Raw genomic sequence first — 25,300 nt, 5'->3', positions numbered from 1 at the left:
ATTTGAAAGGATGACATCACCATTGTTTTGCTAGGGTGATGTGTGTGATAAAAGGGATTGAAAGTTGGAGATCCCACTCGAACTGTAAAGCTACACATCAGATTTATGAGTAAAACCATTCCTACTAGCACTCAAGAAGCAAATATACTCAGAGTGGTCAGTCACTGCTGGATTCAAACTGCCTACTTACCTAGTTACACAATCTACAGTTCACGGTATTAACTGCAAGCACCAGAAGAGAAGTCTTAATGTAAATCTGTGAGTGAGAACATTTGAAAGGATGACCTCATCAGTGTGTAGCAGAAAAAATTGTTTGCATTAAAAGTGGGTGAAATAGATCAGGGAGTCTTCTTCCAGTGTGAATGTCTTACCTGAGTGGAAGTTTATGTATCACATCTGTTGTTGAAGTCATATCCACATCATACTAATGCCACACTGTTAGATTTGAACCATCTACTTATTTAGGCTACACAGTCTAAAGTATACGGTATTAAATGCAAGTGCCACAAGAGAAGTCTCAATGTAAATCTCAGAGCACATCTAAAAGGATGACCTCATCAATGTGTTGGAGAGCAATTGCTTGTATTAGAAGTGGCAGAAATTGATAGGCAAACCCTCTTCCAGTGCAAATGCTCCTCCTGAGTATAAGTCTATGAATCAGATCTATTGTTGAAGCCTTATCTGATTGACACTAGAGACACACACACTCATATGAGTCCCACATGGTTGGATTTGAACCACCTACCTAGCTAGAGTACACAGCATCAACCTCATGTGGCACAGGAGAAGTGTGATTATAACAGTGTGATAATGCACATTTGAAAGTATGACCTCATCATTGTGTTGCAAAGAAGGTATTTTGGCTAAAATGGGACAAAATTGATGGCTGACCCCTCTACTGGTTTAAATATTTCTCCTGGATGGATGTGTCCACTTCAAATGCATGGGTAAAGCTATCCTACCTAGCACTGCAGGCATACACACACTCATACTAGTTCAAAACTGTGATATCCAAAAACTATATCTCTCTACTTATGCAATCTCAGTTACATAGAAACAACTTCTCCCACCACATAAGTAGTTTGACTTTAAGTATGAGATACTGCACAGCTGTAAGGATAACCACATCAGCATGTTGCAGAAAAGATAGTGTGCATCACAGGATTGGGTGAAAAGGAATTTGTCTATTCAAACAGAAAAACAGAATTGTTTTGATCACAGGTAATTACATACTGCCTGGATACGTTATTTGCCCTTTCATTCATGGACATTGTGGTTGTGTGAGTAACATGTAGCAGTTTCACATTATGGTGTATTGACCATGTCAATGATGGATGGCAATCACAGTTATGAAACACTGGATTGACAACCAAACATTTCTGACTGTTCAGCTCAAAATGATTTTATGGAAAGCTTCATCATTTGTTGTGTCATGGTCAATACTCACTAATGCTTGGACAGTGTTTATTGTAAATAAAAAAAACATACAGGTCAAACATAAGAAAGTAGAGGACTTTATACCACTCAACAGGTATGTGTGCAAAGGTCCCACACCATTGTACTTCATTTGCAAGTATAATGTGTTGGAGTGCAACCATAATTTACAATATGTAGTATTTAGGCAGCATCACAGTGAACTCATCATATCTTGAGTACAACAGTCTATTACAACATACACAAGTGATGCAAGCAACTGGCATTACATAATTTTTGTCAAAATCTTCCTGAAGCATACCACTTACAAGCTTATTTATATGATAGATGGCAAAGTATTAGTCCATGTGTAAATATTTGTTGAGGTTTTGGACTTGCAATGGGAATTAACAGTGGCTATGATACTCCATGCCAACCTTTCCACAAATAAGGAGTACAGATATATAAAAAGGACTGATTCTGATCTATTTCAGAAAAGATGGGTGTCATTGATAATGTAATTGCATACTTAGACTGTCCTCATATCTGGTGACTGTCCATAGTTTTAATCCATTACAGCCGAGTGCACTTCCAGATATTTCTGCAGTTACCTACTACTGACGCCTCGAGGCATCAAATATTGTTTGATCGTGCTTGCATTAATTGTGCCAAAACCATGCTACATACAATGTATCAGAATATTTCATCTTAAAACTTACATGATGACAACCACAATTGTATTGACATTTGACATATGTCTAATGCAGATAAAGTGGTAGTGAATATTATTTATTTACTGTTTATTTGTATTGTAATCATTTTCATATTTCTCTAAATAGCCCAACATTCAGCTGACATAGGTAGAACTGTATAGCCTCATATGAAAGCTCACAGCTGTATAAAGAAACTCCTGCTGGCATTATTTGTCTCACTTGAATGGTTACCAAGATATCATTATCTATTTATACAACATTACTAAATTAATATTCACTGCCTTTTATTTTGGCTTATAAATCCAGTTTAAAGCATCAAACTAAATGGATTCCACTAATTTAAAGATTAATTTAGCCCTAATATCTTCCTATTTACAATTTTCTAGTAACACTTGTGGTTCTAGATATATGAATATTTGTTTGAACTGTAAGGTTGTGACGTCATTTTTTCAAAGGCTCAAGCCACACCCACTGGGAGTTAAAAGTACACATGCAAAAGAGCTGTATTGGAGGGAATGAGTTAAGATTGTTACCCTATAAATCCCTGCTTTGACCAGACGTTTTGCTCTTATTGCTGGTAAGGTATGAGCATCTTTGCATTTATTGTAAACTACAACAGACCAAGCAGGGTACTGCTGGTAGAATTACATATATATCTATAATATCACAGGGCAAAATTTTATGAGAAATAATAACATTCATGATTTTAGAACTGATGCTAGATTCAAACACCTACCAATCTGCATCAACAGTCTATGGACATGATGACTAGCAGATCACACCACAAAGAACTTGAATGTCAAGGGCTAAAACATACATGTTTGAGATGACTATGAAAGCACTATGAAGCGAGGGAGTATATGCGCAGCATACTTCATAACAATAATGACAACTGAAACACTCCATATGGGTTACATTTAGCCCTACAGCCTGTTCAACATATGATAATAACCATCTCCTCATAGTGCTCCTAGTCTTTTTTTGCATTGTGCAGTGAGGCTAAGCAGAGTCGTATGAGATGTAGTAGACTAATGCAGCCAAAGGCAAAAACTCACCTTTTTTGCCATGAGACATGAAGTGCCATTTACTGTGAGTTACAATTGTAGCTCAATGCAAGGCATTGAGCAAATGCTGGGGAAGAGTGATGAGACAGAAGTGTGGTAGAAAGATAGATGGATAGATGAATAGATAGATAGACAGATAGATAGATAGATAGATAGATAGATAGATAGATAGATAGATAGATAGATAGATCGAGAGATGTAGAATATTTTGTTAATCGGCTATTTCTGACCATGATTGTGGTGTGTTACTTCTATATTCAACATCATAATGACTCTATCATGCTCTGTATAAACAAGTTTTGCCAATATGGAGCAAGCAGGGGTGTGGTAGTAGAAACATGAATAAGACTTAAGCAGGATATAGGTGAGTTAACAATATATGTTGTCACCACACTTGCATACATGATATTAATATGAAAATACATCAAATAATGTTTGAATACTTCAAGGTTCAAACCATTGGCACTATGCAAAATGCAGTCTCTTGACCTGAATAATATCTGAGCATACCACATAGATATTCATACTTCACATCGTAAGAAAATCACAAAATTGAAGGGACAGTGATGTAAGCAAGGGAGATTGTAGGCATCAGGCTTTATCACAATAATGCCAATTGAGACATCCCATAAGGTGCACATTACACTCAGCAGCCTAATAAATGCATGAGTTACTGTTTCAGAGTAGTGCTATCAGTATGTACTTGAAAAGAGCAATGGGGTTAATCACATTTGTGTGACAATAACTATGGTAATGTGGTCAAATGTAACATCATCAATTTTTGCCATAGGATGTGAAACACCATTTAGCAGCATTTGCCATGGTGCATGATATCAAGTATTGCTGAAATGCTGAGGACAAAACTTGAAGTTTCTTTTATGTGCCATCTATGTCCAGGTGTGAAAAAGGGGATGAAAGGACAGTAGTGAAAATGGGTAACAAGCAGAGAGAACACAGGAGGAAGAACAAAGGAATGTGCTGGATGGTGGTGGAAGAGCATCATAGCTATCTACTTCTTCACAAGATAAATGTATCTGCAAAACAAGAATTTGATGAATTTGTAGAGTCACCACATCAGGGTTGGGTGACATGAACTGAATAATGTGTATGGACAACTGGACCAAATCAAGTGTGCCAAGCAGACACATAGGTGAAGTGGAGAGCTATGTATATAGCATATTATTTATTTATTTGTTTATTTATTTTTTGTGGAACTGGTGCCCATTTTTATTTTTATGTAGACAGAGGATTGTTAGGTTAGGTAGCAGGCCCAGGCATACAAGACATACAAGACAAACAGGGATGATGATAGACACAAAAAATTGGGGGCACCATGATTGGGGTTAGGTAGGAGACATTGGAGGAACATCTGCATCCAGCATGAGCACAGTTAGAATCTAGTCTACATCCTCAAAACTGTCATTACTGTCTCTTGTCAGAGATCCATGGGTCAGTGGAGTATAGGGCATTGACTTTGCAAATTGACACAGGACTTTCTTTACTCTGCAGATTCAGGCACTGAGGCCCTTCTCAATACTGTCCTCCACCAGCCCTATCAGCGTCTGACAGGTGATGAAATCCCCCCTTCCACAAGTAGCACTCCCAGAAAGTATAATTTCAGCAGCACCAGGGACAGATGTACCTGACACAGTTGGAGCAGATAGAATAGGAGTTGTGGAAGCAGCGCTGACAGATTGGAACCCAGATGTGTCTGGTGTCTGTGCTGCCTGTGGTGGTGCTACCACAACCACCTATGGAGGTATGGCGGTTCAATCCTCAGTGATCAGTCTAGTTCCCCATGCTGATGGTAATTTGTGTTGCAGCAGCAATGTTTCCACATGGAAAAAAATAATCAAATTAAAGGGGATATAGAGTTAGGGGAGAAAAAACATCAATTTCATGTTGTTTTAATATTTCAATATATTAACAACTTTACACATACATATGGTAAACTGTGCCATATCTAGATATGATGGGAAGTCATAAATATGTCATAATATACATCACTCTAAATGCTATCAAACACATTCGTCAACAGTTTGTTTATTATGGCATATCTGATACATGCATTGCAAGTAAAGACATCATTTTACAAAAATGGAAATGCTTAGCATTATCTAATATTTCAGAAATAAATGTTATATACTATTTTGTACTAAACACTAATTGCAGCTGCTTGGAATTGAACTTCCACACAGTTAAGCTGATATATACATTGACTAAAACATTGATCATGACCTATTGAAGCAAGCATGTATGCTTATTCAGTTGTGTGTGTGTCTCATGGGGGCCATCACCCTGATATTTGGACAAACATATTCAGTTTCAATTGTATTATGATCTTGCTTGCATTTATACCTGAGTATTACTTACCCTTTGTTGGTCTGAAGCATGTGGTTTATTCCTGATGTGCCTTCCTATTTCGAGCCATGTCTTCAACAGCTGTACAGAGCACAGAACAGAGAAAATAAGAGGAATAATGAGTGAGTAATTTGCCTATCCAAGCCATGGTATTGTATTGGCTGGTTATAGGTCACAATAATTACACAACTCAGTGATCTTTGACATTCTAAATTCTGGCTCCCAACAGCTGAGGAGATCATGCTTACACCTCTTTATTTCACTATAATGGTGGCAACTTTGTTTAATAGTGTGTGAAAAACCAGTTGCTCTGATGAAAGTCTTGGTCATGCTATTCTAAACCTCAGCTTTGTACTGAGACCAAGTATAGTTTTCCTGCAGAAGTCTATAGTAGTAGCACTTTAAGAGGAGTGTCACAAAGATCATGGGCTTCTCTGGATACCACATTTGGGCTAGAAATGAAGCACCACTCTTTCCTGTACCTGCCAAGACTTCTGAAGGATATCTTGAAATATGGCAGTAAATTGGCACCTAATTCAGATATTATGTCTGTCAGCCAATATGCAATGGCAGACAACCTTGCCAACTGCATTTGCTCAATTGAAAGTGCAAAAATGACTTGGTAGAGAAACTGGTTATGATTCCTTCAAAATACACTGCACTTGTGAAATATGGCAGTGAGACTTGGCCATGTACAATGCTTACTTCATTTACACATGTTCCAATTTGAAATCCTCAAATGTTTTTTGATGATAATATCTGAATTACATTTCAAAGCATACTGTCTATTATGGTGGATATTACAAACACTAATATGGCATGACATAAAAACACGATGCTGGTGATAATCTGTGTTGATAAGAGATAACATTTTATAAACTGGGAAATAATCATTTGGGGGAGGGAAATAATCATTTGGTGGGACATACAAACTACAAACGTTGAATAACAGCACCTGGGAATTGAAACCTTGACTGAAAAGAAGGTTAAAGTGATAAATGTTGTTTATTTACTGTTAATGCTGCAGGAAAACTACAATTTTGAGCTTGTAAGTTGAGATGTAACAATTTCAGCATGAGTGGAGCTATAATTATGACAAGTATCTAGGTTTTTGACTTTCACTTCTTATGTTACGAGAATTATATGTTAAAGTAGTTATATTTTTCTCTAAATCAGTTTCATGTGTATTGATCTGAATGAGTTGAGCAAAACAGAATGGGGTAGGTGCCATACATACTTTACATGACATACAGTCCTACACTTCTAACATTTTGATATTTGTGTTGAGTCATATTTATTGAAAAAAAACTTTGTGAAGATTATATATATGGAAATGTAGTTTAACTACAATCATTGTCATGCTTAACATACTTGGCACAGATTATAGTTGACCTATTTAGCAACCATTACACAATGTTGTGCTGCAAATTTCATTTCTGTAACTGTCAGTTTTACTTCATGGTAAATTCCAAACAAAAAGTCTGTGACAATAATTATTCTGACCCCTTCAGCAAAATTATCTGTAAAGCAGATTCAAAGCTTGCATGACCACTACTATATCTCAAGACTTACTGTAAAAGGCAGTTGGCAGGTGTATTTTTTAATCAGTACTGTCCAGAGTGCTAATAAATGCATACAGTTGCCAGTCTTATTCGTGGTGCTAACAGCAGCCCAAATTATCATTTTAAATTATTAAATTTAAATTTAATAAATTATTATTATTTAAATTATTTAAATTTTTAAATTATTTTTTTTTTGAGTTTTTGACTTCAGACATGAACTGTCACTCACTAATAGTGACCACTGGAACTTAACAATCATCAAGGGAAAGTGTCCAAACATAGAAGCTAATAAAATTAAAAGAGAGAGGGAGAGAAAAAAAGGATATAGCTAGCACTGAGGCCAGTACCTATGGCATTACCCTGGTACATTCAGTGTTTTAGCAGTGTTTGCCACATGGCAACTTGCTTTTTTGATACACATTATCATGCCTTCAAGAAATTGCACTTCTTGAGGAAGGGGCAGCAAAATAAACTCATTTTGTACACAACATATACAAGTAAGACTTACATCATTTAAACAAAATATATTACTGTCATGCTTACTAATTCAGGCATGTTTCTAATCTTCTGGATTAATTATCCATATATAGTCACATTCATTATATTATTTATTTAATTTTCTCACATAACAATAAATATCATATTTTTACATTATGCATACAAAATGCGTTATTACTACCAATAATAGTTCAGGTTTCTGTGACAAAAATTTTTTTTGTCAATGTGAATAGCACATTCAAAATATCAAAAGCTAGAATCCAACTTTGTCCTATTGTTACTCCTAGGTTAGTGCATTACCACACTGTGGCACAGAAAAGCTTACATAAAAGTGCCTTTTTATTATTCACTACTAAGCAATGTTAAAATTATACATATGCCAGTTTACTTTAAATTAAATATGATCATAGTTATGTTTAACACAGCTCACGCAGAGTATAACTAACTTATATAGCATTCATTACACAGAGTCAATTTGTACTTTTCATGTTGTAACATACCAGATGCACTTTGTGTCAATTTATAATAAAAAAGTTTCTAACAGTTCTTATTCTGACCATCTCAGTAATACTATCTGTAATGTGGATTCAAACACTGTATTACCACTGCCATTTCTCCAAACTTACTGCATTTATACCATGAGCCACAGGAAAAGGCAATTTCATTTTCTTCACTCAGGATTGTACAGAGTGCTGATGAAAGCTTTCTAGAGCCCGTCTTGTTTACACTACTGATGGCATTCCAAATTTCATTTCTGAGTGTTAGCCTTGAGATGTAAACCATTGTTCACTACTTGAAACTGCTGACATTCATTAATGCACAATGCCTAGCTTTGTACAAAAAATGACTCAAGAAAAGGATACAAATCTCAATTCTGTGGTTTCTTACATGAAAATGTGGACATTAAAGATCCCTTGTCTCACACAGACATCACCCTTTCTAGATTTGAACATTGAAACTGTGGCCTTAGCATGAAACATTTAGAAAATTAACAGTATGTACTATACACAACTATATTTATATGAGGCAGAGAAAGTGGAGCACATATGCTCAAGCTTTAGCATTCTAACATTTTACATTTTTGCAGCAATATACCCATGTTCTCAAAGCTGTCCATCATTTCACAGTAAAAGTCTGGATGAATTTGATATTTGCAGCAATTAACCTAAGGAATCATGTCACTGTAAGAACAAATGTACGCAATATAGGAATTTGTGCTTTCTTTTTTTAGCTGTACTATCTTTTGACACATTTATAAAGTTATTGCATTATGATTTGCATTTAGATAGAAATGTATTGTTTGCATGTTTTTAGTTTTATGTGCTTCATATAATTTGCAAATACTTTGTACTCAGATGCACATTTGCCTCTTATAGGTTCATAGGTTCATAGGTAGGTACTAGGCTATCTGCCCGAAGACATTTATAAGCCTAAGCAGAATGTGTTGGCTTTCGCCACCCCCTTAGATTAGATCCCTGTGCCTCTGTCCAGCAGAGCCACTGAAGTGATCCCCGGCATAAACTTTCTGTTTCCCATCCACTCGTCAAGGTTTCTCTTGAAGAGTGTTAGTGAGGAGCTCTGCCTAATGTAGATTGTAATCTTGTTCCAAAGCATGGGAAGTCTCTGGGACAGAAATCTATCTCTCCAGCATATCCTGTTTATTTTTGCGGTAAGGTTTAGATCCCTAGAGTATGTGGCTTGAGGGAATATGGTTTTCTTTAGGTGGAGCATGTCCATCAATTCTGGGTTGGACATGGCCTTGTATGTCAGGCAGAGATCACCTCTGAGTAGGTGGTATGCAACTGAGTACAGCTGGAGTTTCTTCAGTCGAGCTGCATAGGACATCTGCTTGAGGCCAGTGATCTTCTTGGTGAGGTACTTCTGTGGTCTTTCCAGATGTTGCAGATGTCTTGTAAGGTACATCCCGAGGTATATAAAGTTTCTATCTTAAGTTGATGTAATCTCAAACTTCTTTTGTGAGTGTAGTCCTCCCTTTCACACCCTCTGTAAGGGTAAAGCAAACTGGCAGGAGTATTAAACATTTACTTGTCCATGTGCTACTGCTAATGATTCACACTTACTAGCCCTTACCAAGCCCTGCTTCTCAATACTCACTGTTGTATTGCTAGGCCATGTGCACAGCATCATGTAAGTCCTCACATCATGTTTACCTGCCTAGCACTTTGAGCAGATTAAGAATGATAATGAGCTGACACCTGATTTACTTGTTCACCATGTAAGAGAATTTAATCTTCACTTTATAAGCACAGCCTAAGGGTAAGGAACATGTAGTATAGTAGGGAAGACTGATTGGATTCACCATCTTAAGACACTGTTGTTTGACTGCTGCAATTGCATCAATTTTGGTGAACTTTATTACCAATAATGTTAATGTATGTGATATTTCTTTATAATTAACAGTTAAACAGTTTTGATGTTATTATTTTTTCAGATAGACTTCAGTATCTGTCCATTTGTGTGGGTACAGAAAGTATAGCAGTTGTTATTAGTATGATTCTAATCTCATATTGCATGCCTTTATAGCAACTTTTCTTTGAGGATGTGAAAAAATGTGATTAGCAAAAACTCATAAGTCTGTTATACATGCCTGTCGTAAATGCCTGTTATCCAGTTATAATCTGTGTCCATGACATGTTCATTTTCTGGAGTAGGTTGTGGGGAATGGATTTTTTTTCATATGTGGCATTTGATTTTCCTTACTTAAATGAGTTCTTTGTACAATTTTCAACTTCCTTTTTGTAAGTGGGTTTTAACATTTGCTACTACAAGAGGCTCATTGACTTGATTTGCAAAATGAAAGTTTTGTTTTGCAGACATGTCCTTAGCAAATTTTTAACAGCTATAGAAATATAGTAAGAAAAATGTTTTGGTAACACGTGCATTAAATACACTTGAATCATTGTTAGTGCTGCTATATATTCTGAAGTTACACATTTCTTCACCATTATGTTTGTCATTGTGTTGGTTGGGGGTAGGGGGACTAACACATATGTCTTACATGTGTTTATTCATATAGATCAGTTTTGTATATATCTTTAGTAATGGCTGGATTAATGTATATTTGTTTTCTTGCCAATCATTTCTTTTTTTTTCTGATGCATATATTTTGTTTGTGTGTTTTATTCCCCTACAGGGATATGGTCCCCAAAATTCTAGCCCACAGAAACCTGCATTCTAAGATGCTGAGAATGAGGTTATACTGCAGGCCCTCTGTCAATATGGATCACACCTCTTACAGAAAGTTGCAGCTGACAAGCCCTTCTGTTGACCATATCTGGTGGTAGATGGTCAGTGATGTCAGTGATGTGAATGGCCATGGCTGTAAGTACAACCATATGAGACAATGGGCAGTGAAGTGATCACCAAGACCAAAAATAAAAAAAAAGAAAAAAGAGCCAGTGATATAGCACAGGAGCTGTGGGCTACTGGGGTGCTGCTGCTATCGAACCATCATTCATTGAGATGTAGGAGTTTCTGTTCAATGCAAGGGATCTACTCAGCTCATCAGGGTTCCCCATGTCATGCTGGACATGGGTGCAGAGGTAGAAAACAGGCAAAGGGTGCCTACTTTTATTGCTGCAAATATGCCATTAATATTTATATTTATATCTATAATATATATATATATATATATATATATATATATATATATATATATATATATATATATATTCACACACACACACACACACACACACACACACACATATATATATATATATATATATATATAAACATATACACACACACACAGAGAGAGAAAGAAGGAGAGAAATACAGAGAGAAGGAGAGAGAATAGATATATAATTGTACAAGATCTTACATAGATTTGCAACTAGATGGGGTTTGTCTTTCATGTGTTATCTTCACTTTAATGCTCATAATACCTATGCCCATCTCAACTTTGTCTGTTTAGGCACATCTGGTAATGTGGTTCCACAATCATTTGCAAATGGTATGGCCATACCTTTTTTCACTTGCGTTAATTTATATAAATTTATCTTGAAGCCTACTTTAATTCCTTCTTTAATTGCACTTGCATCTATTATTATTAAACGTAGGGTTACAGAGGATTAGTCTGATTATTTGTTCTTTTATTTCTCTTTTTGTTGTATTTTTTTGCTCTAATCACAGGTGAACCACCCACCGCACTGTGGAGTTCCTACCACTGAGGCTGTGGCTCCCATATCCCCTGTGCAGAGTTTGGGCATAGTTAGTATGCCTTACGCATGCCCATGACATGGAACCACCTGTGTTAGGAGTGGATAAGTGTGATACATTTAATCAGGGTAGTATGTTTACTTTAGCTGCAAAGCTGGCAGAGTCATCCCCTAGCCATTATGAATGGGGTGTCAGTAGAGGTGCACAGAGGATGCAGGCTTTCTGACATCCCCTTGATGTAGATGTGTCAGAAAGTGCCATGCAGTGTATGTGTATGGCAGTTGTGGAGGCACAGACATGTTTCATTAGGGACTCAAAAGCGATAATCGTAGTACTTCATGTTATGCATTCTGATGTGCATGACTGCCTGAAGCATATGGGTGACTTCTTGGATGAGATGAATTACAATCTGGATCAGGCAGTGTCTGTAATACAATGTCTGCTGGAGGAAGGTCAGCATCCACATGACCAGAGAGCCACTAGATTGTCACTTTTCCCAGACATGGCCATGCTAGATCCCTCTGCCATAGTAGCACTACGTCCACTGTTCCATCAGTAATTGATGTGACCCTACCCAGATCCTGTAGAACATGTGGTCATGGACATGGATGTAGATGTGATGAGAGCTAGCCCAGCATGCATCATTCGCATTCAGGTAGCATCCTGACTTCTAGTCAGGGTCATGGAACTACCAATGCAACTCCTGGCAGAAGTAGTTCATGTGCTTGTGGGCAGTGACAGTGAAATGAATCCTATACCATTCAGGGCTCACACCTGTCTAGGATGCCAGGGCATAGTGCTAGCAGAAGTGCTTTGACTGTGTTCCTGTAGACCCTCACACATTACAATAATCTTGACCATACCACCTCACAAACACACATGTATATAAACATTAATGTTTAATGAGCTACATCTGCTAACACTGGCCCTGATAATGGATACTTACTGATAACCTGATTTTTCACACACACAGTCACCCTCACACACACACACACACACACACACACACACACACACACACACACACACACACACACACACACACACACACACACACACACACACACACACACACACACTTCTTTGGTATCAGGCTTGCCTTCCTGTAAACCCTCCCATCCTGTGCAAGAGGTGATGACTGTGGCCTGCCCTTTGTCCATTTATTTGTGACTTAATGTTGCCTATATTTTATGCACAAAGTGGATAGCTAATGCTTGTTCACTCAGATGATGGCTTTAATCAAAATTATTGCACTGATTTTTTTTTTATGGTCAAATTGAAATGATTGATATGTAGTTTGTGATCCTGTTTGTATTTGTCCTCATGTTCTTAGTAATGAAGTCCTACTAGTTGGTAATTCATATTTGCTCAGCACCTTGTGCAAATGATGCTAAGATTGCCCTGGTCACTGCTGGGGATGTCTGAGTTGGGCAACTTTAACGTGTGATGTACAGTATTGGACAGATTAATATTTACTTTGCATACATCAGTCGTGTGTTACTGCTGACATTCCTATACAGCTTAGCCATGTTTTATCTTCTGAGGTAATAGTACTTTTTATTTCTTATTTACAGGTTCATCACTTACCTTGGTTAATGCTGCTGCTGCATTCTGACTTTTCAGAGGCTGGCTCTGTCTGATGCTCACAGAAGATAGCCATTACATGGGTAAATAAACATTGCTAATTTTGCATGCATCACTGTTTCTGTGTCTATGTCCTTACCCTATTAAGTCTTTACTTAGGTAATGAGTGTGTACACTATTGCCTGACTCTTAGTCAGGACCATAGCATATTGTACACTCCTGCATCTGCCAGGGCCATCCATAGCTGCTGCTTCTTCCTCAGACTCATTATCTGTGTCTGCTGGTCCTGCTAGCCCTGCCTGTGGTGCTGATAACTGTAGTCCTTGGCCTTGTTGTCCTTGTTGCAGCTGTTTCCTGACAATTATTTTGTGTAACATGGTATAGACTGTGAATATTCTGGACAAGGTAGTTGGGTCATACAGCTGGGAATATCTAGATGTATCTTGACATTGGAACTATGATTTGTGAATGCCAAATACATGTTCTATAGTATTCCTAATTTGAGTGTGTGCATCATTATAACCTTTTCAGATGAGTTGTGTGGGTTTCTCATGGGTGTCATGAGCCAAGGTCCCAGTGCAAAACATGCATCCTCCTCTAGATTCCCTTGTGGAAAGTCACCCATAGGAAACCTTATACACAGGTCACATGTGCTCCAGATATGTGAGCTGTGGAACACCTGCCAGGTTTGCTTGCACACACATTATAGATGATCCCTTGGGTGTCAAATATCACTTTACAGTTGACAGATATATACTTTTCTGTTGATATTTCTCCGTCCATCTTCACTGGGTAGGGGGTTTATTTCAATATGTGCGCAGTATATATTCTCCAGAATCCCAGAGACATGTGCTATGGTATAAAAATGTTGCATCATGGTAGCTCTCTCTCCTCTGAGATACATAGAAACCATCTATGCTTCCTTATGTGTTGCAGCATTGTATTTAGATATTGTTGTAATATTCTTGAGAATAAGGCTTGTGACACCTTTAATATATCCGATGTGGATCTCTGAAAAGTGCCTGTAGATAGCATAAGTAATGCTACAGATCACATGGATTCAGCTGAGATGGGTTCTCCATGATTCCCCCAGGGCCTCGGGTGAGGGCAGCAGAGGATGATTATTTCCTCTAAGGTATCCCTGTTCACTCTCTGTAGCACTCTAATTTTTCAGTATCATAAAGTTTGCGATAGCTCAAATGTGGTGTGAATACTCCTTTCTTTAAGGCTGAGGTCTGGCAGCAACTTACCTTGTATTAAAGCCTGTTGCACATACAGGCCAATGATAGCAGCAGCAACCCCTAATATATTTTTCTAAGTGTGTTTGTGGCTGCATTCCAAAGAATATTGGATTTGAGGCCAAAAAGGCTACATGGTGTGTATGCACAAGTTTTATACATTCTTGGATTGTTCTGCCACATTGACTTGTTTCATTAGCATGTGATTCAACTACTTATGGCTTCATTAGCATAATCTTCTGATTACCTTTGTTTTGAAGCCATGAGTGACATGCAGACCTGTTTAAATGAGTATCAGCATGCTCACCACTGCTAGTTGTGTACATGGTGTTAGAGTAAAATGTAGGTATTCATGACTCCAGGACAAGTCAAACTATGACATATTACATGATTATTTGAAATAGCATATTTTATAATAAATGTCAATTAACAAAAAGTGAAAAAGACTGCTTATTTTATTTGCATAAATAGCAATGTATTTTAAAAAATGTTGTTAATGGAATTGAGTGGGAGGTATATAAAGTAAATCTACAGGAACATTAATGAATGGAAATTCCTAAACGTCATGTGAGTCATTTTGTTCCTGAATACCACTCATTTCTCATTACTAGTTGGCTTTCTTTTTTTTCTTTAGTCAGCATCAAACAAAGAAACTATTAGGAGACATACACATTCCCTGCAAAGATAATGCTGTATATTCTGTGTATCCTCTACCTGAAAGAACCTAGATGCCTATGAACTTCTTTGCCTGTTACTCTGTATGATATGCCTTAATAGCTCTGTTGGTGTAATTCCTTGCATGCATTTCTATTCCATAAACAATTTTATTCAGCAGAGTATTCAAATGGGTCCACATAATGTTTCGATTTTAATGAAAATAGCTCTATATGTAATTTTTTATAAGACTGTATATAGATAAAAATGTATGATAGAATTGTACTTGTATTAGCAGCATGGCAATATATGTTTGTTACAGAACTATAAAGGACACTTAAAGAAGAACTGCAGAACATGCCATGAGTAGTTCTTCAAGGTAAGTAGTGATAAAGGTATTCCCAGCTATGTGTCATAAAAGAAGACAAAGCCCTTTACACACATGTAGTCAGTCTGAGCAGCAGCGCATGTGCTGGAAGAGACAGGCAGGGAGGGTAGGATATGAGCAGCTCATGACAACTTACCCAGTCTTAAAAGAAGTGTTTTTCTGGAGTCTAGTCACTCCCATGCAAGAAAAAGCTTGCTTGAAAACAAAGTCTGCAACAAGAGTGTTGTGGGGTGCCCTACATCTAGAGATGGCTAAAAGAATGCTCTGTTGTAATATGAATATTCCCATTGGCCTCAACATTGTGGTGTTAGTGCTATAGTGATATGCCAATAGATCTTACACTCAGTCTACAAAAGGCTGCTGATAGTAAGGGGGTTGAGAGGTATTCCCATGCACAGGGACACTGAATGATTACATTAGTGGTTCTGTCTAGAGGGATGGCAAAACTAGCATAGGCATGCAATGAGGGTCCTCTTCCTGTAGCTGGCAAGAGGATAAAAGAGAGTAGAGACAGACAGTAACCACCTATACAAAAGCCTTGACAAGTGTTCCCACAAGACAATCTTCATCTCTGTAATGTGGATTCCCTAATAAAGGGGAATAAATGGGCTCAACACTAATTGTGAGAGGCCTAAAGGGTGGCAGATGGGCATAGGAGGAGCAGTTTGTAACTCAGAATGTGTTTTCTTCTCCTTCTTCTTCTTCTTGATCAGTCCATCTATCAAGCTAGCTAGCTAGCTATCTATATTTTTTAGGTAATTCATATCTTGAATGAGGTGTAGTGCTGGACTACTTGACATATGTTTTTTATAAATATCAGTCATCAAAATTATATAAATCTGATGCTATGCACATTATGATGACTAGTAAATCATGTTGCATACATTCTTACTTATGAAATTGAAATGATCAATATTCAACCCACCAATCCCCAACTAAAAACAGAACTGTTTAGCAACTTGTCCACAGGGCAGTCTTGCAAGACAGAAGACAGGACAGTCAAACAGTCCAAATCTCCAAGTTTATGTTCTGTGTAATGACAAGAAGATGTGGCATAAGACATAGTAAAACTAAGTGCCTCCACAAAAACAAACAAAATAAAATAAAATAAAATTATAATGTGGGCAAATTATGATGCAGATCAGGCATAAGTGCAACCCATATCCTCTTCCTCATCCTCTTTTCCAGATAGAAATAACATTGGTGAGCTGAGAATGGATTCCTTATTGGAGTAAGAAAAATGTTCACAACCTCCTAAGTATGCTGCCCCTTCATATTACCAACCTTATCTTTGATCTTTGTAATTCCAAAAGAAGTCCCAATAGACCATACTGTATGACATGCACAACCTGCATTTTAACATTCCCCATGGCATTTGTACCACAGGTCAGTCTCTGAGCTTAACATCAATAAAATTCTTATAGACCTGAATTTCTAGATGTAAATACTCTGGCATTTAACAAACCAATAACCAATTCAGTTGGCATTTCCAGTATCTCAATCCAAGAAATAGACAAAAGTCACCTATTTACAGTGACCCATCTAATAGCACCTAGATTCTCTAAGTGATACTCATTTTAAAAAATGCAGCATGTCTGCAAGGTAAGTCTCGGTTTTTACCACATATGTTTGATCGTATTCAGATAAGCTTCCATACTGTGAATTGAGTTGGGTATTGCATATTTAAGAAAACCAATTACTACAAGCTTTTTTAAACAAACTGTTTGAAAAGGTCATATACCCAAAAAGATAAAGTCATAAACTACTTGTTTTGCTTGAAACAAGAAGAGTTATTGCTTTCCCTGACACAAGTGAATCAAACAAATCCTAACAACCCATTGAAAATGAAAGTATATAGAGAAAAAGCAACTTTGAAAGATGACACCAATAAATTTAACTGGTAATATGGAATATCCATCCCAGCATAAGCTGGTGAATAATGTAAACACTCATTGGATACCTTAGGTGGTTTTACCTGAATACTCATCTATTCAGTCTCTCTTATTAATTAAAGGATACAAATTAAAATATATAAAACCATGGTTTATCATGAGAAAAAGAACCTTGGGAAAAGATGTCTTTTAGGCATAATATTATTAGGCAATGACCCAACAACTGATTTTGCACCCTGAACATGAGTAAACAGATTAGTTACATCCAAAACTAATCCAAAATTAAGAAAATGTATCCAGATATATTCACTGTAGTTACATCCAAAACTCATCCAAAATTAAAGAAATGTATGCAGTTATATTCACTGTGATTCTTTATCCATGGTGGTGATGTGTCCTAAATTTGAAGCCCAGCAGAGAATATTCCATTAGTGCCTCTATCTCCAATTTACAAATTCAGATGCATGGCTATAATGCACTAAAATCCTAACTTCCATCAATGGCCACTGCTTGCTGTTACAACTTGTGGTCATAGCTAACCTCTACATAACAAGCCAGCAGGTCAGGTTGTAAGGGCCTAAAGAGAGAGCAGCATTCTGGTACATGTGTAGACTGCTTTAGCTGAGCACCAGACATTAGGACAACTAATGTATCTTGTTCTAGTCAGCATGAGTGAGTCCAAGCTTTTCATTGTTTTAGTGGTGAGACAACTGACAGATTACCATAAAGGAAAAAATAGTCTGCAATCTGCAAACTGACCACGAGACAAGAAGTATATCATAGTATGTTCATTATTCCTTAGGGAGTGAAGAAATGCCAACATACATTTAAGGTAAATCTGAATAGCATCTCAGCTGTGAAACTCATTGATTATAATGTAATATAGTTCAAGGATGGGAATATGATTAGTAAAATAATAATGAACATTTTGCTATAGTATAGTCTAGACTGTAGTGTCTGTAACTCCATGGTTATATGCAAGTACTCAGATCATAATCCATGTTTAAAATCAATAGAGAACTTAGCCACCAAAATTCAATTGATAAGAGAAACAGAATGTGATAGTTCAGTGTGATACCATTATGTTAATATAGAATTAGCAACAGATCTTACTTGAAGGCAATATTATGGTGCTCAGAGACAAAGGCAGAAAATAAAAATCTCCACATCAAATTTTTTGGCTAAATGTATTTAATGAAGCCAATGCCACAGGCTAAAAATGATTACTGCACAAATTAAGGACTATCCACCCAAAAGCCCATCCAATGCTGCAGGAATGCATATTGCATTCCATGGCATTGCTTTAGAGTACAAAGACTTCTGTTCTCTCACACTAAATATTATTTATTTATGTAAATTATTTAAAGCAATGTGCAATGCCTGAAAGTTGTTGGCAACCAGCCACTAATTGTACATTGAAGTCAAATTGAATAACACTAGCCGTGATTATATAAAATGTCACACAAATGTTGATCATTTTGACTTTTTGCAGTTATGAAGACAAAAATGTCAGATTATATGTAAAGTTGTTGATGATAAGGTGAAAATAGGATTTTTGTGAGCTGTACCTTTGATTGTCCTGCAAGATATTATTCAGGAAAACCTCAGTGATATTTGGACACAGTGACAACCTCAGCAGTGACATCACAGTTCCCTGTTATTTCACAGAAGTGTCTGCACTTTAATAAATGTCATGCAGAGCCTGAATGTTTGGTGAGTTTTGTTGTCTGATGCAAACTAAGGTAATATATTTGATTAAAGGAAAACAAATCACAGCAATTCTTGTTGACTATTTTTTAACATAGAAATGTCCTGTTCCAAATATCTTACCTTTGAATTTCATGCAGGACTTGAGATTTGGAATGGGTTCTTCAAACTAATAAAACACAACTCTCTAAAAATGTGAACATTTTGGGTGGGATTTCTTTAAGTGGAGCATGTCCAACAGCTCTGGGTTTGACATAGCTTTATATGTTAGGCAGAGATCACCTCGGAGTAGGCGATATGCTACGGAGTAAAGCTGGAGTATTTTGAGATGGTCAGTGTAAGGCATCTGTTTGAGGCCAGTAATCCTCCTTGTGAGGTACTTCTGTGGCCTTTCGGTACATTCCAAAAGGGGTGTTGTACTCTATAATGGGTCTAATGAGCGTCAAGTAGAGTTATTTATACTCCTAGCATTAAGCAGCACCAGACTGATATTGTCCAGTAGAAGTTCCATTAATGGGACTCTGCCTAACAAAAACAAGGCACTGTGGGGGCATCAAAGGCTTTACCTTGTATGCAGAAGTCCTGGAATGAGAAATGCAAGCTGTCCCTGGTTAAAGCAGGTAGGGCTGTGCAGCAGTTCATCCCATGCTGTCACACAGATATGTACTAGATCCCACACAAATGACACCAGTTACTCAGCTAATTGTTTAACTCAGTCATCTTTTCCTTTTATCTTAACATCATTATTGATGAAAGTAGGATTACATTCAATACTAACATCTTTCCTGCATTTGAATTATGCATAAAGAGCCCCAAAATGTCTTTCTGTATATCATTTTGGGTTTTGTCCTACAAGTCATTTACAACCACCTGGACCACTGCCATTTCATCCTCATATCTATTAGTCTTAAGGATATTGATCTTGGGACCTGAAAGGCAACTTACCAATGCCCTATTTTTATACAGCCTTGCTAGAGTACAGTATTTTGGTCATACTATGGAGTCAACAACCACAAGTACATTTTCATTAGTGGTATAAAGTATACTTGGTGTTGAGCCAATTGGCTTTCTTGGTGACTTACAGTTATTGATGTGGCAGCATGTGTTGTGTTTTTTAATTTCTGTTGAGACCTAGTCTTGCTTGACTTTCAATACTTAGGCAATGAAATTTTTACAGACCTGGCATGTGATAATTTTCCATGTTTTTGATTGAAGTGCATTTGAGGTATGTGGTGCTCACAGACTATAATTTTTGCCAGAATGATGTCTCCATTTTAGTTATGTATTTCCACTTCTCATATATAGTCTGTGATCTGGCAAATACTATTTTGTTTTTTGCGATCATTATCTGCCTAAGTATACCAAATGCTATGAGGCTGGCTACTGAGGGAAAACAAGATGGATGAACTTCCTTTTAGTCAAAGACTGTAGAAATGTGGGTGTATACAACTTATTTGTTTGATATTTGGTTTGCTGGAAGCTTTTTTTTTTGTTACTAATTCTTATGATTACAAAATATTAAATGCATCTTTTCCTTGATAGGTTCATAGGTTCATAGGTATTTACTAGACTAACGACCACAAGGTCCTTTTTAAGCCTAGCCATACATCCCAAATCTCTGACGAGTTCTGATACTCTTGCTAAGTGTAAGCATGGGCCTGAGAGATGAAACATTTGCAGGATACCTGTCTGCATCACAGACATAGGTGCCAAACCAGGGATGAATTTCCAGTTTCCTATCCAATTGTGCAAGTTGCACTTGAATTGGATTAGGGAGGAACTCTGCTTCACATGGGTAGGGAGCCTGTTCCATAGATGAGGTAGTTTCTGGGATACATACTTATCTCTCCAGCAGGTCCTATTTATATCACAGGCAAGGTTTAAGTCTTTAGAATGGGTAATTCAAGTACTGTTTGTTTTGTGGATATACAGGAGGTCCATCAGAGTTGGGTCTGACAATGCCCTGTATGCCAGGCATAGATTTCCCCTCAAAAGCCTGTAGGAGACAGAATACAGGGATAGGGCCTTGAGACAGTCTGCATAGGACATATTACTTATGCCCTGTATTATCTTAGTGAGAAACCTGTGTGGATGTTCCAGTTGTTGGATATGCCTGATTAAGTACATAGCAACGGAGGAACTGTACTCAATAATATGATGATGCATAAGATGAATGCCGAATATAGTGGAACAATGACTTCCTTGAACTTAGATGCCATACGTTTGTTTGTAAGTTGTGCAACATAGAATGATTTCCTCACCGCTGTAAACACATGATGATCAAAGGCTAGATTACTATCTATGTGTGTTCCTAAGTCACTGACTACAGGGTCAACTCTAAGTGGTGTGTTGTCAATATGATAGTTACCAGGGATGGATGACTTCCCAAAGGACACTATTATGCATTTCTTGGCATTTAATTTTAGTCCATGACTTTGACACCAGTTGTTTGTCTGTGTCAGCCCCTCCTGGAGAACATTTGTGTCAGTGTGAGATTTAATGACAGCTCCTAATTTGGAATCACTTGCAAATTTAGTCAGCCAGAGACCACTGAAATTGACCTTGACCTCTGAGAAGTAAATGCCAAAAAGGAGCAGTCCAAGGACTGATCCCTGAGGGATTCCACTTGTGACTGGCCTCTTTGAAGAGGTGGATTTCCCAGTTCTAACTTCCTGGGTTCTGTCTGCGAGCCAGTTGGCTATCCACCGGGTGACATACGGGTTTGTACCTAACCTCTTGAGTTTGTCAGCAATGCCTGAGTGGGGTATTGTGTCAAATGCCTTGGTTAGGTCAAGGTAGGCAGTGTGAATGATTTTGCCCTCATCCATTGCTTTGTTGACCTTCTCAAAGAAGTCCACCAGGTTGAGTAGGCATGATCTGCCCTTTACGAAACCAAACTGGGTTAGGTCCAGTGTCTGCAGGTTTAATATATCTCTGTTGATCATCCCCATGATAATTCTTTCCATGGCTTTACATATAAGACTAGTGAGACTTATGGGTCTGTAGTTTCCAGGGTCTGTAGATGGCTCACCTTTGTGCAGAGGGATGACTGGTGCCTTTCTCCATTCATGAGGCACAAAGCCTGTTTGGAGGCTACAGTTGAATATTAATTCCAGAAGCCCTGATAGGTCAGGTTTTATGCTATTTAGAAGGCATGCTGGGATATTGTCTGGGCCCATTGATGCAGTGGTCTTGGTCTCAGAGAGAGTATTAAGGACCTGTTCCCTAGTGATAGTAGGGGGAGTTATAGTTGATGATATTTCCTGAGGGAAGTTTGAAGGGGAGAGAGGAATAAAATTCTTTGATAAATTCTTATGAGTAAAGAATAATATATCATGATACATACCAAAAAATAGTTTATTGCATAATAGTTAACTATTGATTGGAGGTGCTCTACTAAGGTAGGAAGTGTAAAAGTAACTTAACTTGGACCTAAATTAAAAGCTGCAACTTTAGCACAGCCTGCTAGTTGGTGTTGCTCTGATAGGAGAAAAACTTCATCCGAAGTATCTGCATCTGCTGAGCACTGGTTTGTGCAGTGCTACCCGAAGTGTAGCTAAGAACTATATAGATAAGTTAAGAAAACAAGCAAACAAACAAACAAACAAAAAACAGTATATAAACAGCTTTGGGTTCCAGCTAATAGTGCTGGGTTTCTAGAATCACTTCCCCACAGTATAAGCATCATTATTTCTTAGACTGCTCAGACTGCCCACACATCCTTGGCTAAAGCAAATATGTTAAAGTAATTGAGTTATAATTTGTAAAATGGAGGAATACAGAAGACTAAGCACAAGGAAAAAAATAAGTAAATAATGAAACCAGTCAGCTGATAGAACAACCCAACACTTTAATTATCATCAAAGAATACAAAATATCATGATCAAAATTTGTTTAAATATTACTAAAATGGCGCAAACAGTTAAATGGAGGGAAAGCAGTAGATTTAGCATAGGGAAGCAAAATAACAACTAATGAATTCAGTCAGATGACAATACAAGCAAAACACTTCGATTCCCAACAACAAAAACAAAATACAATTATCAACATTTTGTAAAATACTACTAACAATTGCAGCAATCAACAGGTGACAATAAATGCAGGAGAAATAAGCTATCCTTCTGATTTTTAGATTTAAAATGAGATCATTGGTATTTTCTAATAGGGAAAACGGGTTACTACAGGATTACCAGCAGGTGCAGTGTTGCCTATTTGTTGGAAAGGAAAAACACTATACAGTGAGTCCTAACCATTTGATAATTCAAATTTGATTTCTACAAATAACAGCAATTTCCAAAGCTTACTAATATAGCATATAAACGTGTTTGTTATGTGAGACTCCTCCCCTAGAACTGCCTGCCACTGGGGATTGTGCATCCCATATCCAAGCTACTTATATATACTAACTTCAAGATCATTGTTCCTCAAAGAATAGCTGACGCTCAAATTTGCTGCTGTTTCACTGTTAGTAAATATTTGTCCAAATTACACTTAATGTTTCATCGTTTCAAGAATTATGGTTAAGATCCTTGAATTTTCAAAGGTCTGCAACCTTCTTCCTTCAGCAAAAGTAAATGGAGGCTTACCTGATGCAAAATAATGAATTGGCATGTGCAGTGTTATTCTTGTGTACTCTCTGACTTTATGATCCTTCAGTAGATTCGGATCCAGTTTTTGTCTTTCACTGAACTAGGCTTGAGTAAGTTCACTTCAAACCCTAAAGTTCTTCTACCTTGGATCAATGGCCATTTATGTTTAATCCTTTTTAAATAATTTTCTTTGCGGTTTCACAATAACAATACGTAAAGTCCAGAAGAGTGTACTACAGGAAATATTCTAACAGGTCACTACATAAATTTGACTATTAGAAACAATCATGCAAAATCCCCTAAAGCTAGGAACTACTATAAATTAGTATCACAATGAGTTCTTCATACCTATTTCTTTCTCTTTTTTTTTTTGACTGTGAGTCTTCACACAAGAATTTGTGATATTGCTGGCCTCAACTGCTAAAGAGAAAGAGTACAGCTATTCTGCACATGACTTGATACACTATATACAGTAAGTACAGCTCCTTTGCCAATCCTGTTTTTCCATTCAGTGAGGTTTACAGTAGCCCATTCATGCTTAGCTCACACTCTCATTAGTAACAACATTTAGCCATAAAGGCACACAAACGTCCTTTTATCACCCTGCTGGCTGACTCCTACAATGCAAGGGTGGACCAGAATTAGAGTCAACAATCTACCATGTTATCACTGCCACATTTCTCTTCAGCCCGTGCATGAACCCATAACTTTATGCTATGTGTTTCATAAGGTCATGACACGACTCAAAAATGCATCAACAGAATGTCAACGATTAAACCTTTTTTACTTTTTTACTTTTTTTTTTTTCCAGAATGTGACTTTGGAGAGAATCATTTTACAAAAGTGATGATTCTCATTATCTGATTAGAAATTACCTTGGTCTAATGTAAAATTTATGTGGGAGCATGATCTCTGTAAGTACCTGAAGAATGATTTTGTAGGGACTTGAAATGTTCAAATATATGAGAAGCGTAAAGATTTTTAATGTTCTGCACATTCACGTCCCTCAGTCATGCACAAATGTCTAATATTTTGACATATTTCCTTTCTGTTATATTCTCAGTGTTCTCCTTTTTCTGAAAAGGAGAACAATATGATACTAAATATTTTTGTACTGTGTTTGACGTGTTAAGTTTCAGTGCAATTGCAAGTATGAGCTTGAAGAGTAGTTTTTCGGTTCACCTTTCTGTTCATAAATTTGTTCTGCAAACTACCCAAAAAAGAACAAATAGGGATACTTTGGATTAACATGGTTAGGCTTATAAAGGCTGTAGGGCCACTAGCCTATTAACATCCTATGAACCTATGAACCTATACTCAAGCTTTAAGTGCTTGAAGACCACTGTCTCAAAGACAGGGACTCAAGCATCATCTAGCTCAGCTAGCCGGCTGCTCATGTTTGTACCTGAATATGAGTTCAGGAAGGCAACTGAGGGAGAGTGTGCTAGGATTAAG

Source organism: Protopterus annectens, chromosome 2.part2 (genome assembly GCF_019279795.1).
Source record: "Protopterus annectens isolate FY-2018-M chromosome 2.part2, PAN1.0, whole genome shotgun sequence".
NCBI lineage: Eukaryota > Metazoa > Chordata > Ceratodontiformes > Protopteridae > Protopterus > Protopterus annectens.
This window is presented reverse-complemented; position numbering follows the sequence as displayed.